This window comes from Nycticebus coucang, chromosome 9 (assembly GCF_027406575.1).
Source record: "Nycticebus coucang isolate mNycCou1 chromosome 9, mNycCou1.pri, whole genome shotgun sequence".
Taxonomy (NCBI): domain Eukaryota; kingdom Metazoa; phylum Chordata; class Mammalia; order Primates; family Lorisidae; genus Nycticebus; species Nycticebus coucang.
In genome coordinates this window covers 30083751-30104058 of record NC_069788.1, presented here as the reverse complement: position 1 = coordinate 30104058, position 20308 = coordinate 30083751, and positions in this window count along the sequence as shown.

Below are 20308 nucleotides of genomic sequence, written 5' to 3'. Positions count from 1 at the left end.
ATGGCTTTTAAGTTCAATAACTTACTATCAACAATTATTAGAACATGTAACATACCATGGAAATTCAAATAAATCTTGGAGAATTCTTTCTGAAATAGTTTAACATTCCCCAAATATACATGCATTCTCTCATTTTTGCTTCAGCTTCTTTTCACTTTCAGATATCTGAGTCAGAGCAGTAAAATTTAGGCCACCATCAACATGCTCAACCGTGCTGGGCTTCAAGGGAGAACTTCTAAATTACCTTTATTCTAAACAGCACGATAACTATTATTTGGGCTCAGTATCCATTAGCTGTCTGTCTGCTCTTCTCATAAAAGAGGTTTTCCAGAGATGGTAGGGAAAGCTAGGCCACCACATAAATACTTCAACTGCAGGAAAACCAAAAGCTAGGAAGTAGTACTGACATCACAAAGCCATCCATCCCCACTGTTCTATTTTCTTTTTCTTTCTCTTTTTTCCTCTTTATTGTCATCTGCCTTCAAATCTGAAACTGAAAGACAAAAATAAAATTAGTAAATATACGCATTGATAGAAGTTTGCCAAAATATTTTTTATCTTCTATTTTTACTATTATGAAGGATAATGCAATTTCATACCTTTAAATCAACGTGAAATGACCAGTTGTATTTAATTTTATAAAGAAAATAACGCATATGTAGATTATGTGGCTTATAGACTATATAATCCATAAGAGATTATAGACTATAAAAAGGAGTGTAGACTATTTCATTAATTTTCTGAAATGTTTTAATTTGAAAGTATGAGAATTCCCCCACAAAATATGAAGTCTTAAAGTAATTAATTAATGTATTTGACATTTTGGTGTTGTTTGAAATTATCCTTAGGTGACTCCACAATGTTAACTGCTATATACTCTTTTGTATACGATATAAGAGACCTTGAACTTGCTTTTGTGATACCTGTGCCAAGCCAGTTCTCTTCAAGATACTGAAAATACTTTTTTTCCCACACATCATTTAATTTTCCATATCATGAGTATATTACAACATTGCAGTATTTATCAAACCTGAATAAGATCTTGACTCATTTTAAAAAATGACTAATTCTCCTAAATGTTTAATTTTAACAAAAAACATTTTATCTTATTTAATATATACCAATGAAACAGGTGCAAATTCTTTATGATCAACAATATTATATAATTCTAAAAAAGCCAAACAAATGTATATGTTGAGTGCAATTAAATTTATAAATTAAAAAACAGAAATAAGACAATTTATCTTATATAATTGAAGAATTCATTCTCTTGTAAAGAAAATTGCTGTGAGCAGTAGGCACATAACGCACTATCGCCTACAGTTGACACTGAACCCTGTGTGAGGATGAAATCGTCCCATCACTTTCTCTTTTCCACTAACTTAAAAACAACAAGTAACAGCCCTTAGTTCTTATACTGGGTCTCAACATTATTTCACCTTCATTTATTACAACATATCATTACAAGGATACATGTGAAACTTAGTAAATGTAGAATATAATTGTCTTAACACAATAACTAAGAAAATGCCAGGAAGGCTAATGTTAACCAGTGCGATGAAAATGTGTCAAACTATTTATAAAACCAGTGTATGGTGCCCCATGATCACATTAATGTACACAGCTATGATTTAATATTAATTAAAAAAAAAACAACCTTCTAGCCTGTCCTTTTCTCATTAGCTCAAGGTCATTGAAAAAGCATTGCTTTCCTCTTTGTGATCACAAGCACAAATGCAAATATAGATTCTGAAATGGCGATTGCATGGCAGTCGTGAATTAAGAAGAGCCCATTGAAATGGTCAAAAACATCAAACATTTCTTAGATTATCATTGAAAATCCATACAGTATGAAAATTCAGATAGATTACTCCCAACTCTTAAGACATTTTAACAACCTCAGAGATAATCTATACTCTTTTTTGAGGAGTGCTAAAGAAGATACTGCTGTGGACTCTTAGAAAATCATTCTTTTTTTAATATTCATATTTTTCTCCAAAATGTTTGGGAGGTAAGACAATTATTTGATAAATAATAAAACATAAAATTATAAACATAACCAAGATGTATAATTTAGGAAACAAAATATTAAATGATTAAAAACCATTATTTTCCTGAATCTTTGTAATTCTGCAATAGACAGAATGAATTCTCTACTCTTAAGTTAGGTTTAATGAAAATACAGGAACTTGTAAATGATTGTGGTTGTAGCGGCCAAGGGGAAATTTCCCTTTACCTTCTGCAGGTTTGCTGACAATCAGAGGACAAGAGACAGATTACAAGGAGAAAAGACACACAAATGCATTTTACATATGAGCCTTCAGATGTGTACTCAAAGACACAGGGTAAACCAGGTTCAACAAAGTATGAACTGTGTAAAAACATGATTGGACAACAAGGATCCATGTCATGTTAATAGATTTGAGTGGAGAAACCCAGAAAGGCCTGTCTGTTTAGACTCATCTTGGCTTCTCTGTATAACGTTCTTTCCTTCTGGATATAGGGCAACACCTCTGCGAACCAAAATGTGTGTACCCTGTCAATATTCTGAAAATTAAAAAGATAAAATTAAATGAAAAAGGGGTCAAAAATTAAATAAAAAGATTGGATAATATTTTTTTTATGGCTGGATTTTAGACAGAAGGGTGGGGGAGGATGTTAGATTCTATTTTTAGGTTTTAAAGCTGGCTTTGGGGAGAAAGGATTCTGGTTTCTATAGCCTGCCTTGGGGAAGAGAAATAGTATTAACAGTTTCTGTGGTTAGTCTAAGGAGAGAAGGAAGGTTAAGGGTCAAGAAGGCAGAAGTTCAAAGAAAAATTTTTCTACTGAGGCTGCTTCTGAGGCTTATGTTTTGTTTTCTGAGCCCCAACACACTCAATAACAAAATTTGCTCTCAATAACAAAATGTATATATACAAAACCAGCACATTGTACCCCACAAATACATTAATGTACACAGATATGATTGAATAAAAACAATAACAAGAGGTATAGTATATAAAACCAGCACATTGTACCCCACAGGTACACTAATGTACACAGATATGATTGACTTAAAACAATAACAAGAGGTATTTATTAATAAAAATGAACTTTTAGGCTGCCTAGAATTAATAAGAGCTAACTAGATTTCCTAAACCTATTCTATCAGTGTCTCAGAACAAAAGCATAAGATTTCAATATCTAGATGAGAACTGAACCGTATCTACTTCCACAATTTACAACAGAGCAAGCTTTCTTTGAGTTAATGTTGTGATGCAGATAATAAAAAAATTAAGGTAAGCACAATATGATTTTCAAGATGGGGCACACCCCCGTCTAATCCTACAGGCCTCCTTGCCATTCCCGCCTCGAGGCCTTTGCACCTGTTTTTAACAACCCCCCTGCACCCCCAAAAGGTTCTTCCTCTAAATATCCACCTGTGTCACCTCTTTTGATGTTGTTTTCTCAATTTTTTAGCTCCTCAGAGCCATCTGGTATCATAAAAATGTCTCAAAATTCTAGATGAAAGACATGAATGGAGCTGCCTCATAGCTGGTGAATGAAGAGGGTTCAAATGCTACGTGCCGTTCTCCCATCCAAGGCTGGTTCAGAATGTACGTCTGCCAGGGCCCTTTTGGAAACCATTCTCAGAGTTACATACAGTGTCATGAGGAGAGTGTCTTTATGGTTTCAGATTTCTTAACAATGAAAAAAACAAAATGTTTCAGAGTCTTATCTTCTAAACTCCCACACCAAATTCAAGTTCCAACAATTTCAGGATTTTATGAAACTTGAATTATAGCATTCACGTGAGCCCCTGTCTTGGGTAAAACCTCCATCTTCTAAAATTCACTCAGAAGATCATACCCTTGCTGAAATTTTGAAACAGATGGCATTTTCTGCTTTCTCCTTAGGTAAAATATTACATACACTAAGGGCTCTGCCTTAAACTAAGTATTGCACACCCCTGATAGAGATTGCCATGTGTCCAGTGCCCAAAGGGGAGCTGGTTCTTTTTATTTTTTTTTTCTTTCATCAAGAGGAGTCAGGCGACTCACAACTCACAAGCCACAATAATGTGTGAGGGAAGACAATTGAGAGTGGTGAGAGGCACTGTATTTCTTCCTGGTTGCTAATATTATCGCAGGTTCTTTGCTGAAGCAAAGCCCCCAGGACAAATCGGTAGTGTCAGCAGGAAGCATGAGGCTTGTAACACAGACGCAGGGCTGGGAGGCTCAGGCGCTTTTAAGCAGAGGGCTCTTGCGAGAATTTCTTTTCATACTTTTAGACAAACACTGGTGAGGGTACCAGAGCTTAGACAGGTAGTTTGGGTTTGAGATAAAAGTCATCCTATTAAGAATATTTGGGCTCCAGTTTGGATCACAGAGACTCCTCAGAGTGGCAAAGAGGATCACACATAAATCTTAATTGGATGACCCGACTCGACAAGGAGAAATCCAGAGTTGTGAAAGCTCAGAGAAATAAGGAAGAAAAGGGCCAAGGAGGCATTGAAATATGAAGATAAAATCGATATGGAATTGCCTAGGAAATCAATAAAAGGGATAAAGGACGTGCAGGGGCTGTGAAGTGCGTGTTCTGTCTCCTGTACAAGTGAGAAATCTGGCGGCGTGTTTTGAACATGCTGCAATCCTGTAATTAAAGCTCAAGGGAGAACGGCAAAAAGGGAATCTTAGTAATCAAGTGAAGAGATGCCCTGGAAATCAGTGACTCCTTGTCAGGAAAACAGTTTCATAGGCAAGTCTTAAGTTAAATACACACTCAAGTATGTAGCCAGAAGATTGACTGATAACTGTGGTTCTGTATATAGGGTAGAGACTGGGCCTTGATTTTAGAACCATAACCTAGTAACAGCATCTATCACTCAACAGGCCAAGGTAACTTGCTCATTACCAGAGCCTGATAATCACATTATCTCAAGGTATACTTCAAAGGAAGAGATTATCTTCTTTCCAATGCCCAGGGTATGCAAAAGACGAGAATCCGCCCACCCCACCCCACCCACAGTCAGTTTCTCCTGGTTCGATGAATTTATAGAAAGGTAAGGACAGGTGTTTATATTTACCCTCTCACATACCAGATACAAATAAAGCAATCAGAAAAAAAAAGCTTTAATATGTCCTTAAAATAACAAGCAAACAATTCCTTTTTGATACAGAAGGCTAATATACAGAAGAATCATGTTTGATCATGTGAAAAGAATATTGGGAAATCATTTGCTTAAAAAATGTTAAAGTCTTTTTTATTACTTCTTCCTCATCTAAGTAGAGGTAAAGTACTTTGCAAGTCCCGGGCAAACCACACTATCATAATCTTTGAGGCTGAGGCAAGAGAATCGCATAAGCCCAGGAGTTGGAGGTTGCTGTGAGCCGTGTGACGCCACGGCACTCTACCGAGGGCGGTACCGTGAGACTCTGTCTCTACAAAAAAAAAAAAAAAAGAAAGAAAATAATCTTTGGGAAAGTCATTGCTTCTCAAACAGTCCCCAGAGGTTCCTTTCACAAGGACTGCAACATAGGTAAGGGTTCTATTCCTGGATTTTTCCAGATGATTTGGACAGGATTTGTCATGTCCAGATGATCAACACTAGGACCGATTTTGATAAAATTACTGTATTTTAAAGAAAGGGAGAAAATATCTTTGGCTACTTTGATTAAAAAACCCAGGTTTCCTCATTTCTTAAATGTATCAGAACTCAGAGATTTAAAAGATCTTTCTTTCAAAGGTCTTTCAAAGGCAATTTGTAACAGCAACAAAAACCTACTGCTGTGCAGTTACTTCTCCAAATCCCTAAAGTGCCAGTATCTTCCAAAGATGATATATTTATGTTTGAAAACAAGCAGAAGTTATGAAATACAAAATTTTAAGTGTGGGAAAGTCTAAAAATGGTCTTAAGTATCATTTAGTTTAGTTTGTAACTCAATAAAGTCCCACATTAAAATAGAGAAACTAGTTAGTAAATTAAAAAACAAACAAACAAAACACAGGATTACCATCAAAGGTAACAAGCTGACTTCATGAACCTTCAAAACACAAATACAGAAGAGAGGAATCACTAGCAGCCACAAAACATCACTGGTTTCATATCCACTTCTGTGCCGAGAGAAGCAGAGGGAAGCAACAGGCGTCTGAAAATGCTAAGAAAGAAGAATCTCCAAATAGACAACAGATATTTGCTGAGTAACATGGTGTGTCACTATGAGTATAGAATCTGACACTAGGGGAGGTTTTTACCTTCTCTACTGGTAAGCAAATGCAGGGCACCCCTGGGGAGAAGACTTTCAGGTAGCTGGAAGAGCGGGACCTCTGTGAGCTTTAGAGATGACACCTCCAAATTCGGGTCCTACTTGGAGGAACACACATGGAAGGTCATTAAAATTACTGAATGGCAAAGATTAAAGAGCAAGAAAGTCTGCATAAGTGTGGGGAAGGAAAACAACCAGAATATCTTTAAAAGCAGTGGGCCACACTTTTGAACACTACATTAAAAACAGCAGAAAAGAGAGCTTCATGAAATTAGAAAAGATTCCCTGAAACCCATTATCTTCTAGTCTTCTAATTTCAAAACAAAAAGAGTAATATTAATAAAAATGAGCAACAAAAAATTATTGAGATCAAATACCTTGCTTAGCTGTTATAAGATAGGAAAAATAATAATAAAGAGCAAGAGAGCATTGCCAAAGTCAATACAACACTTAAGGAATCCCTAAATGCCTGGAAAATATTCAACAATGAGGAAAAATTAGAAATTAAAGGAGTTATCTCACAAAAAAAAATGATTAAAGTAGAAGGATCACAAGAACGACTAAACATTATAGATAATGTCTTCAGAAAATTTAAGATAAAAAAAGGAGGAATTTTTAAATTATGAAGAAACAGAGAACTTCTTGGAAAAATAGTTGATATATATTAAACCTAAGAAAATAATATCCAATATAGGGGTAATGGAAAAACCAAAGCACAAAAGAGGACCAGCATTGGAATGCTGGTCCCCAATTTAGTGGAAAAAAATGAAAGAAAATAAATTATAGATTCAAAAGTGCACTATACTGAAAAGAATGTCATGTCCAGATGATCAACACTAGGATCAATTTTGATAAATTTACTGAATTTTAAAGAAAGGGAGAAAATGTCTTTGGCTACTTTGACATAAAAGAAAGAGGAGTATTCATAAAAGTAAAGAAAAAAATAGATTATTGTCAGATTTTTTTTTGAGCTTGTGGTCCTTTTTGCCAGAAAAGAATGGAGTAATACGCTTGAGTTACTAAAGGCAAGAAAATGAACCAAGAATTTTATATCTAATAAATCTGATGTTTACACCTAAAAGGCACAAACCATTTTCAACACGTAAGCATGCAATGAACTAGATCCACGTTCCTAAGGCTGTACTAGGAAATAAGCATTAGACAACTGACATAACCAGGAGATCACGGAGATAAAGACGGAGCGCGAGCATTCCACATATAGCTCTTTACAAAACTAGGCCAAATGAGGGTTTAAACATGAAAGAGAATCTGATGTAATAAGAAGAAAAGGTACGACTATAAACATGGTAGAGAATGGGGAGGACCTTACAGAACAAAAGTGCATAACTCTCATTAGTAACTATATTGTAATGATAATTTTACTGCAGACATTCATAGAAGGTTCCATGCATAAGGTGAAATAAAGGAAAATAATAATCATGACATAGTCTAGCATCTCCTCTGTCCTTGAAAACCAGGATTCTTTATAGAAAATAAAAAAGATATTAAATATTATATATGTATTATGAATTGGAATAGAAAGTATCAGTGTGACTGTATGATAGATATTTAAACATGTCACAGTTCTTCTCACTGAATATTTGACTTCTGCAATTCCGAGAGATGTTCAAACGTGACTTATATTTATCTTTTGTTATTGGTATATATTATTACAATTTGAACATTTTTTTCCTTTCTTAATATGTGTATACATTTTTGCACCCTCTTTTTTTTTTTTTTTTTTTGTAGAGACGGAGTTTCACTTTATGGCCCTCAGTAAAGTGCCATGGCATCCCACAGCTCACAGCAACCTCCAACTCCTGGGCTTAAGTGATTCTCTTGCCTCAGCCTCCTGAAGTAGCTGGGACTACAGGCGCCCGCCACAACGCCCGGCTATTTTGCACCCTCTTTACATGTAAGCTGTGAATTGCTGAATAGCTGCAAACATCACCAAAAGAGAGAACTAGACAATACATGTTTTCTGATAAAAGAACACACTTACATATATGTATGTATGCCACAGGGATCAAACCTGGATCTGATAAAACCTCTGGATGCCAATCTGCAGAAAATACAAAGGACAGAGATATGTGCTCATTTTCACCATAAGCAATGGAAATCAGCACAGTGTACATTATGGACAGGCACACAAGTTTGTATTGCAGAAATTAAATGATGAAAAGCAAAAGCAAGACGATTCTTTCAAGGAGCAATGAGATCTGGAAATAACACCACTGAAGCAACTTACAAAATACCTTATATATTCTGAGAAAAAGGGAGGCCATTCAGTGATGTAGAAATTGTCAAAGAATTATCAAAGTGTAAGATGCTTAGGCTCTGATAACATTTCAAAGTAGAAACAACTGTCTCTTTCAAAGAGTAGCATAACTAATTGGCAGCATGAATTAGCCTTCAACTGAACAGAACAGCTTCTTAACAATACTTGAAAAGGAAAATATATTATTCAATCACTTTTGGTGAATTAACTGAAACTACTAACTCAGCACAGATTTTATGCACCACTCAGGTCATAACAGATTTTTTTTTTTTTTGCTACAAAGAATTACTTGTTTCAGGCACTCTTATGAATACAACACAGGAAATAGCTATGTTCAACAATTTTCAAGATAAATGTGATGTTGGACTGAATTTTATAAATTCAGTGAGTTGTATGTATAGATGTGCACCTTCCATGACAGGAAAACATGAAGGGTTTTTTACACAGATAAAAAAGTATTAATAGATTCAGATGCTGTCAATTCTTTTCATTGCATATTGCAGCAGCAAAATCTCTTTGCTAAAGCTCTATTTTAAGTGACACTTTGCAATAAGTTAGAAGTGTTGTTAACTGTATTTGTGCAAATGCAACATGGCATCATCAGTTTCGCAACACACTAACGTTGGGCAATGAGGCATTTGGTGTGGATTGTACATGTAATTCTAAAGTGTGTTGGTTATCACAGAAACAGGTGTTAGCCAACATTTTATCTCTGCAAGAACAGATATTTAAATTTTATGAAGAACAGAATCAGCACTGTGAATTATTGAAAGATGTCTATAGGAATGCAGCATTTCTGTGTGATATCATGTCAAGTTAAAATGACTTGAACATTTCTTTGCAAGATAAAACTAAGACTGTAGGTGATAAAAGAAATCCAGGGCTATAGTTGTGATTCATCTTTCATGGCAGGACCACACCTATGGAGCATATCGCAAGGGCGTAAGTCAAATCTATCAAGTAATGAATACAAATGCTTTAACACTGTGATTAAGTAAAGGAGGTGAAAGCTATGTTAATTAGTAGGATGTAAACACTCGATTTGTGCAAATAATCAACACATTGAATCCCACAAAGGCATAAATATATTCATGATCTATGTATATATAACTTAATAAAAAATAAAGAAAGAAATCCAAGTATTTCAAAAAATGTATCTTTTTTCAAAGCACCTGTTTTTCAAAAAGAAATTTCAGATGTTTGTCTTAACAGTTAGCAAAGGCCATTGATGAGGAGGATGACATATGTGAATCATCTGAAGAATATACAGCTATAGATCTATTAATTGGGGACTACAGGGAAAAGTTCACTAACATTGGGAATGATGACCTCACACTCAAATTAGCATTTTAGTCTCACCTAGTTAATATCACAAAGTCACCTAAAGAACTACAGATGAAATTGATTGATCTTTCAGTATATAACATTTTGAAGTTATTTTTTGATGATAAGCGAGATCCAGTTGAAATATGAAATAATCTAGTAGAATATCAACACCGTTAGCACCATGCCTAAAAAAAAAAAAAAAAAAAATGCTTTCTTGTTTATCAACCACTTACTGCTGTGAATCTACATTCTCCTGCATAACCCAAGACAAGATGCCCTTAAGGTCACAAATGACTGTTACCCATCTAGAGAATCAACTGAATCTTCAGACCTTCATGCTGCAAACAAATAGTCAAATGTTTTCCAACAAAAATTAGACACAACAAAGTCATTAAAAGTTTAGTTAACATTAAAATTAACAGTTTACTTTCATTTTTTGAAATTAGCAAATACATAGAAGTTAGATTTTTACAAAATAAAGTACAGTTTTAAGTATATCTAATTGAAATGTCTTGAATGCGGCCTTATTTGATAACAGCTAAATTAATTCAAACTTCAAACATGGAAAGGTTCCCTGCCCTGGGCCTACGTCCTACAACAGGTAAAAGGTAAACAAAATAAAGGGATGGAGGGAAAAGCATAGGTTTCAAAAAGACTCCAACATCAATTTTTAAAATTGTTATCAAAGTGTACACGTTTAGATGATTAATATATAATGAGATATAGAAATTGAATCTACAACAGGCAGGAAAACAGTTTAATTGGGGGAAGGAAGGATGGATGAATGGAGGCTTCTAAGGTGGCTGGAAAGGTTTTATTTCTTGGTCTGAGTGTTGGTTGCAAGAATGTTCAACTGAAATCAGATTATACATGTGTATAAGATATATATATTTTTTTACAACATAATTATTAAATACAGAATTGTTTGGTGTGGTTTCTGTATGGTATTTATTTTATAATAGAATGATTTTTAAAAAGTGTTATATATTAAGGAGGGATTAAAATAAAGCTGTGATAAATATTTTGAGGTTAAAATGAGTGTAATAGATTAATGACCTTTATGTTTGCATAACTCACTATCTAATTAGAAACAATTTCAAAGGAGTTCTGCAAATGTTTGAGTAAACTACTGTTGTTCAAATAAAGTTATAGTGTACCTTGGTAACTACTTATACATTGAAAACACTTACTTAAATACATAATTTCTAGTACATCTTAGAAAATTGTTCTTGAATTACATATGTCTGCATTTATGATTTGGGGACCATAGAGCTGATGGAATTATACAATATCACTTCTCTACCTCTTTATCTCAGGGTAGACTGACTTGGAAATTAATTCAGAGAAAGATTTAATATTAAAAATATTGTTTTTCACCTCCTTCATCTCCTTATCTTTCTCCCATTTCATCTCTTTCTCCTTTATACCCTCAGGAAGCATTGCAGAAAGGTAAGCAAGTTTAAGCTTTAGGGGATTCACTTGCACAAGCCCTTCTCAGGTCCCTAGAGATGCATTAACATGAGCATGTTTTTGTAAAATGTGAAAGTGTAAGAGATTTTTCTCAACAATTAGTTGAGACTTTTTTTCTCCTTGGTTCTTTCTTTCTCCTAATATCTGGCACTGAGTAGCTACGGCCATTTGGGGGATTTAGGCAGAAGAAACCTAAGATTAGAAGTATAGTAGGTCAGGTTAGTGGGGCATTTTCATTGGTTTGCTGTTTCATCCATGTCTATAAAAATTATTGCCCCATGCCCGGGTAGAGGAAGGAACGGCTTCCAGGATTACTCCACGGTGCTGAGTCCTGACAGTGCTATGCAGGAGCAAGACTCAGCGCCACGTCACCCTATGAAGATGTCTTATAGCAATGGGTACTGGAAGAATTATATATAGTGTGTGTACAAACACACACGCTATTCAGCATATAGTGAAGGAGAAACAACTTGTAGGGAGAGGCTTCTGCGTTCATTGATGCATAGTCAAACAAGATAAATACTGAGATATTATTCTCAGTAATATAGACAGAAAACAAAGTATTTTCCCTTTCATAAGAATCATATAAGATTTAAATTATCAGAATTCCTTTATTTACATATGTAGTATCCACTTTTTTAAAAATAAAATGCCTGTTGTGATTTTTTTCTCATTCTAAATAATATCTTTATGTCTAATACCATGTTGCACTTTTGATATTCTTTCTCTTAAAATACATTTTAAAATTGTTAAAGATTTGGCAGGGGCTGGATCTGCCCCTTTTTTCACTTAGTGAATGGAGTGAGAATCAGTGAATGGAAGGCATATTAATTTCTTGTCTTTCCTTCTTTATTGTTAATGTTTAAGAGGATAAATTGAGCCTTTTTTGTGGGGAAGGGTGAGTCCTGTTAGTGCATTTATTATCTTTCAACAGCATTCAACATGTACACACTATGGTCAATATTGGCTTAATTTTTGCGAAGAAAGATTGATTCTCTGATTATGAAGAATGTCATCTTTGAGTTGAAAGAGACCATTGCCTCTGGAGTTTCTGCTCCAGAGAAAAAGAGACAATTCTGTGTTATACAAATATGATCAGAGTTTGATAGAGGACTATTTTCAGAGGTTTTGTATACTCAATGCTATTCCAGTCTTAACAAAAGCCCTTCAAGGTAAACACCATTGAATGCATTTTTCTATTTTTTTAATGAGAATAAATTCAAAGACTTCATGCACCTGCTGCAAATTAATAGCAAAGTTCATGTTTGAACCTAGGCCATCCTGACTTCAATGTTTGTATGTTATTCCATACATACAACTGTATGCTTCTGTAACAAATTTCCCAGTCATTCAAACTCACTGGCCTCCACTTCCTCATCTGGACAAGAAAGATATTTGACTAGAAGATCTTATAGTTTCCAAAGTTTGTGATTCTATGAACCCAAGTTAAGCAAACTTTATAAACTCCGTTGTTAGCTGATTTCCATGTCTTAGAACACGAAATTCGTCTCAATTTCCTTGTGACTAATCTAAATTTCATAATAATTAAAATCCATCTCCTCTCAGTCTTTGCAGAGGTGTGGACAGCTAGTTTGTCACAATCTTGCATAATAACTCTCTGTTATGATGAGAGAAGTGAAGGTAGTAGGGAGGGCTGAGGACGGCTCTTGGAGGACACATCGGGTACGGAAGCTGGACGTGTTAAAGCTTCATCTCACCTGGCATATTGAAACAAAATACTTAACCTGAGAAAGCAATAAGGAATAAAATAAGGGTTTATTTTCCTAACCTCTTAGGTGTAATAAAAGGCATGGATGTTTAAATGACATCTGGAAGATTTAAGCAGTACACAAGTGATCATGGCCGAAGTGGGACATTTACATAGCCTGTGGAAAAGACTATGCATTTCTCTCCCTGGCTATCTGTGAAATGTCAGGAAATGATTTCCCTACCTGGAAACATGGATCTGGACCTGGCAGTCCTCGGGTGCTGGGTGCAGCGGTTCGGGGGTTCCAGTGTGGGGAGGACTGGTTCTGTGATGTCTTAGCAGGCCATGGGGGGATTTTAGGCTTTAGCTTCAGCTCTGCTGTTGTCATTATCACATCCATTTCCAACTCTCTCTTCTGCCTTGCAGTGGGCTCTGCAATTACTCTCACTGCAGTTCCTTTGTTAGAGATTTGCCCTCTTGACATCTCTGAATGAAGAAGTTGCAGCACAAAAAGAAGATTGGTGACAGACCCTGAAATTTCATTCCCTGTAGTAGGTCTTGAAACCTTATCTACATGTCATCTGGATAATCAGAGGTCCAGGGTGAGATCTGTCAGAGATTTCTGTTTTGGAAAAGAAATTCAGACACCATTGACGAGAGACTTGGAATGCTTTTGTGGTTCTGTGCTGGCATCGTCCATTATTATGCGAGTGCCAGCCTGAGGCTGTGGTGACAGAGGAACCTCAGGGTGGCCTCTTAAGGACAGCAGCACAGGTGGGCAGACCCCTCCCTTCCCTCCACAACAACAGAGGCCAAACAAAGAGGAACTCACCACCAATAGCAAAAAGCAGAGACCAGGTAAAAATAGAACTCCTCTGCATCAGTCGAAACTAGTCTGTGAGGGAATATAATGGAACTCATGAATTACACAATCAGTGAGACAGACAGTGTCAAACGGGGTAACTACATTTTCCAAAAGAGTTGGCGAGTCACACATATAACCAAACCAATAAAATCCCCAAGCAGAAAATGTTGTCCTGTTCCTTATGGAATTTACAAAACCATGAACATTAAAAAGGTTACACTTATAATTCTTGGCCCTGAAAAACTACTCAGTTCCTTGAAAATTCTTGGTTCTTTTCTTCTTATTAAAACACAAATTTCACTGGCCTTGGAATCAAACCTTATCAGAGATGAAACTCATTAAACTCTTTGTCACATCTCTCCATGATTCTAAGCAAATCATCTTTGGAAGTTTCACAAGAGGAAGTAATGCCCAGTAGTTAAGGCTCTAAGCTGGATAGTTTGGGTTCAAATGCTGGCTTTGCAACTCCCAAAAAACCTTCTCTCTGTGTTTCCTCATTAATAAAATGGAATGAGTATAATAGCATAACAACATCATAAGGATATGAGGGTATCACTACAAAGTGACAGGAGAAACATTCAATAATGCTACAGCTAATGTTGCTACTGTTATTATAATCATGTCAGTCAGGAGAGCCTACATGAAGCTATGTAACAATCATCCCCAATATCTCAAACATTAGAATGAGAAATGTTTATTACTCACTCATGCTATAGTTCCGTTGTAGACTCTGGCTGATAGAACAGCCACCATCTTGGAAGTTAATGATTGATATACTGGAAGGCAAAGAATTCCGAGGGGTCTTGTGTCAACATTTAAGTACTCCAGTGCAGAGAAAATACACATCACCCTTACTCAGGACTCACTGTCCAGAAGCAGGCCACTTGATCCCATTAAACCACAAGGGGAGCAAGACAGGGGAAAAAAGTCCCTGGTTGTTACTTGCTGAACAATATTGATGCCCAGAACTATTTATTTTTTATTAATAGTAGCAACTATATATTTCAAGACACCAGTGGTATGATTCTTAGTATGTGATATTCCTAATAAGAGAAAGACTTAAATCAAAAGTCTATATTTCATTTTCATCAATATAATGCTTAGTTGAGGACCAAATAACAACCATTGAACATGTGTAGCTAGTACTCTAGTGCCTTTGCCCGGCTTTATACGTAATTATAACAACACCAAAAGGTAAGTACTTTTAACCCAATTTTACACACGAAGAAGCAATGCCTAGAGAAGTTCATAACTGAGAATCAGATCTACCAGACTCTGTGTATATCATCTTTATATTACGCCCATTGCATATATGAAAGGATAATCCAATATAAGTGACCCAAACATTAGGTCCTTGTGTCCCTATAAAATATCCCCTAATTAAGTAAGCCTTCACTCAGCAAGTTTGTGAAACCTTAGGTTACCTTCTTCATTTTCTGTTAGTGAACAGGAAAATGTTTTGTCTAGTTAGCATTATAGAAAGCTGTACTGTCTATTTGGGGAAGACTATTCAACTTTTAAGTTCAGTAAAATCTTTACTTATGAGCCTGGTTTTCACATCCAGAGTGAAATTAAATTTGAATTCAGGTTCTCAGACAGAAAAGGAAAGCAAAGTATGTTAGAAATGCTAATCTAGTGTTCCATGGTCCACTGGATACCGGCCATCCTCAGCTGTGGCTCCAGATGGAACTTCCGCTTTACAAAGCTGCTGAGCCTGGGAGGAATAACGGGATGGACTGACAGGGCGGGGGGTGCAGCAAAGACAAAATCAACACACAGAGCTTGAGGAGCAGTTATTTTAACAAAACTGATGTAATGTGAGATGGTTGGAAACACTGATGACTGGGCTACAACAGGAATAGGGAGAGGCAGGGATAACTCCTCAGTTACAAGCCTCCCGTGCTCCACTCAGTGTCTCAGAGCACTGTGGGAAGCAACGCAGGAAGCAAGGATTGTGCTTTATGGAAAGAGCAAGTCCCCCACCTGGACTCTGCATTTCTGGATAGAAACCATTTTCAGCCAGAAAGGCATTCTTTGATCTTTCATGTTTAGCCCTAGGAATGTAGCCCTTGACAATGGAGGCTGTAAGTGAGCCAGAGTTTGCTATAAATAATGGTGACTCTCTAGAACTCAGTCCTGGAGCTTACTAGGAAAAATAATCACAAATTCCAACCTGCAATATCTCTTTCCTTTGATCAATTTGCTAAAGACTTAGTGGAAGATAAAGGAAGACATTATTCTTAGTAAAGCATCACAAGAATGGAGAAGCGTGAATCCTATGTACTCGATTTTGATATGAGGACAATTAATGACAATTAAGGTTATGGGGGGGAAGCAGAAAGAGGGACGGAGGGAGGGGGTGGGGCCTTGGTGTGTGTCATGCTTTATGGGGGCAAGACATGATTGCAAGAGGGACTTTACCTAACTATTGCAATCAGTGTAACCTGGCTTATTGTACCCTCAATGAATCCGCAACAATAAAAAAAAAAAAAAAGATAAGAGCAAATGTGTAAACAAAGGCAAATCTTTGATTTCCCATGTATCCTACAGCTCAGACTAACTCCTGCCTACCATTATGGCCTCCTTGCCAGACTCCCTTTCCAGTCCACACACAGATTTTTGTAGTAACCTAGATGTATCCCAATTGATCACTTCCATCTACAAAATATAAGCATATCATTCACTGGTGCCTAGGGCACGCTAGACCCTGCTGTGAGTGGTTCAGGTATATTATTTTGTTCTCATAATGGCCTTGTCAATGGGTACTATTCCTCTATTGTGCAGATGAGAAAGTGGAACGCACAGAATGATGCATAACTTGCACCAAGTCACACAGCTAGTAACTCACAATGCAGAATCCAAACTGAGGGCGTGCAGTTCCAAAACCCATTTTCTTTTCCTTAAATTATGCTTTTAAATTTGGTGTCATTTTTATCTGAAACATTCTTTCACCCATTTATTCCTGGCTCTGGCCTCATCTACTTAGGGAATTTGTTGTTGACCCCTCCCTGACCTTTACTTTTTTTTAGTATACTTTTTTTGATTTCAGATTAATATGAGGGTACAAACGATTGTGTTACACTGTTTCCACTTCCTAGTCTAAAGCCTAAAGTCCATGCTGCAGCTGAGCCTTTGTAGTTCTTCACATTATTACCAGGCTACTGCGCCCCAGCAGCCTTGCCGTAGCTCTGCTGTGCAGGGACCACACTGCGCTGTCACCTTTTTAATTTCCCATCCCCTTCACTAGACTGAGCACTGTGGTAGTCCTTATTCATTTCTTAAACCTTATTACCAAGCCAGTGGATGGTGCTTAGTAGTTGTTAAGTAAATATTTGTTGAATTAATTAGTATGATAAATAAATAAAACATCTATAGGGAGATTGCAGTTGTCTATTCACCAAATTGGTAAGTGATCTGTGAAATTGTTAAAATCGACTTTCAATGAATGAGGCTCAGAATCCCAACTACCACACACAAAAATCAAATGAAGGATTCTGTTGCCATGCAGGTGCCTCTCAAAATGAGTACTGTCTATTTTTAACTATTGTACAGTGTTTTCAACCTTCATCCACAAAGTGTCAACTTTCTATGTCTCTTTCTCTAAAAGGACAGCTACTCCTGGGATCTAAAGAAGGCTCTCTTTAGTTTTTACAGAAGGAAAGAATATCACCAAAACAAAAGCAGGTGTTTGTGACTATATTATATTTGAGCAGAGGCCTTGGGAGACTTTTTCTTCTTTTCGCAGATACTGAGTGATTCAAATCTCAGCATCCTTAAAGGAATTCTGATTCCAAGTTTGAACTAAGAAACATCCTTTGTGTAGACTCTGATGACAGAAGTCGAGGTGATAGTTTTAGACAACATGACATTAAGTCAATAGCTTGTTTTAAAACCATGCTGATGGCAATGCCTTCTTTATAGGCAGCAGGGGATCCAGGGCGGGTTGCCGTGGAAGGGCCTGTTCTCTACCTGGCTGCTCCTTCAACATCTCTTTCAGAAGTTTCTTCCCTTTCACTCCCTACGGAGAGGGGGAAGCCACGGTGTCCAGTCGTCCCAGGATAGAGGCTTCTTCTTGTTTTCCTTATGCGTGTGCCTCTGGAAAGGGCATAGGCTTCAGCACCAAAGCCGTGGAACCCTGAGTTTGAAGCCCAGCAAAGTGGTTTTCCAGAAGGCCTCCCTGTGTTCCCTTCTCCTGCCTCCTCTTCCTCACTCTTCAGAAAATCTATTGAGCTTCTAGACATAACGTATTTTTTCTGTAAAGTGAGAATCAGGACATAGGTTTCACAAGGTTGTTACCAGGACAAGAAACAATGAAAATAATGTAAAGTGTGCATGTGGCATAAGTGCAAATCCAAAAGTCACTTTAATAATTATCATCGCCTTGCGAGGATAAAGGCAGGGCGGGCAATCGATGGAGATAGGTCAATTTTTGCTCAGCAAGATAGTGCCAAGAAAAATCCAACTTTTAATATGCTGAGCAGGCTGCAGGGCATTGACTGAACTCTTCACACATCTGTAGGAAAGACCAGGAAGCCCGACTGTACTCACGGTGAGAGTAAGAGAACGTACTTGCCTATCCCAGCTTAATCTCAAGAGTGTCTTTCTCCTTCAAGGGAGTACTTTTTCCTCTTTAACGGATTGAAGTATTTATACCTTGCATAGGCATAATGGAGACTTGCTGAGGGGATGGTGGCATGTGGGGAAGCAGAGAAGAGCTGGAGGATGGACAAGAAGGGAGGCCTTCTGATCTTCATTGTAGCTCTTTAATTCCATGGCCTGGTTTCTATAATAAAAGAACCAATAGCTCTACTCACTTTTCCCCCATCTTTTCTCTGGCCCATTTTCATATTTCTCTTTATCGTGTTGGAGCTTAAAAAATTGAAGCAACAGCTATGAATGTGATGGAAGTGGTTTTTATAAATCAGATTATTACCTGGGCAGTTTACCATCTCAGAGCATAGACAGAAGCCGCTGGCCTCCAGCCATCCTCCTGTCCGTCCTCACTGCTCGCTCTGTGCTGTGTGCTGGATGTCACACCTTAGGTCCCACCTATCCTCTGGGCCTGGGCTCTGGAACCTCTTCAAGATTCTTTCACAATCCAGTTTCCCCCGTCCACAATACCCTTCAGTGAAACATGATTCTGTCAGCCAGACTCATTTAAAAGGCCACAGTTTCTTCCTTATTCAGCCAGAAGAAAATCTAAAGCTAATCTACTCAGAAAAGCTCATGAATGTACTTTTGCTATTTACTCCAAAAGGAAGCCTTTCTCCAGCTTGGCAGCTGAATAAACCAACAGCTTTGTACATAAAAAACAAACAAACAAACAAACAATAACAACAACCATGATTCTGTCTCTGGAATATTGCAAGAACAAATAATAGAATGAAAGAAAGAAAAGGGGAAGGAAGAGACGGAGGGAGGGAGAGAAATAAAGCTTTCTTGTCACTCACATCTTTCACGGGATTCTCTTTCAGAACTTGCTCACCTCCTCTTCCCATTTCTTAAGGTATTATACACCTCCTACAGTTCTTTTTTATTTCAGAATAAAAAATAAAGGGGGTACACATGTTTTGTTTACATCCTTTTTTTATGCAAATTGATCCAAAGTTATATATATAAGTGTTTCCTTCACCCCAATAGGGTGCACTGTACCAAAAGGTGTGAATTGACCCATCTCCTCCTCCCCACTCCCACCAGCTGGGTTTTCATTGAGATTTCCTTCCACATGTGCCCTGAAGTGTTGACCAGTTAGCTCTAATCTGGTATTGGGCACATGTATTTATTTCTCCATTCTTGTGATGTTTTACTTTGAAGAATGGTTTCTGGCTCCCATTGGGTTGTCCAAAAAGATCACCATTTTTTAGTGGTTGAATAGTACTCCATTGTGTACATATCCCACCCATTCATGTATTGGCGGGCACTTGGATTTTTCCCACATCTTTGTGATTGTGAATTGTGTTGGTATAAACATTCAAGCTTAGGTGTCCTTTTTATCAAATGACCTTTCTTCCTTTGGGTATATACCCAGCAGTGGGATTGTTAGATCAAATGGTAGGTCTACTTCAAGCTCTTTGAGGTATCTCCCTACAATTTTCCATAGAGGTTCTGTTAGTTCTCAGCCCACCAACAGTGGATAGACATGAAGTCTCTTTCTCTCTGCACATCCTTGCCGGAATCTATTGTTTCAAGGCTTTTTAATACTAGCCATTCTTCTTGAAGTTAGGTGATATCTCACTGTGGTTTTGATTTGCATTCCCCTAATGGTTAGAGACACTGAACATTTTTTTTATTAGTTTGTTGTCATTAGTATATGTTTATTTGAAAAGTTCTATTATTGTCTTTTGCCCACTTTATAATGGAGCTGTTTGGTTGTTTCTTGCTGATTTGCTTGAGTTCACAGTTCCTTTTATTTTACT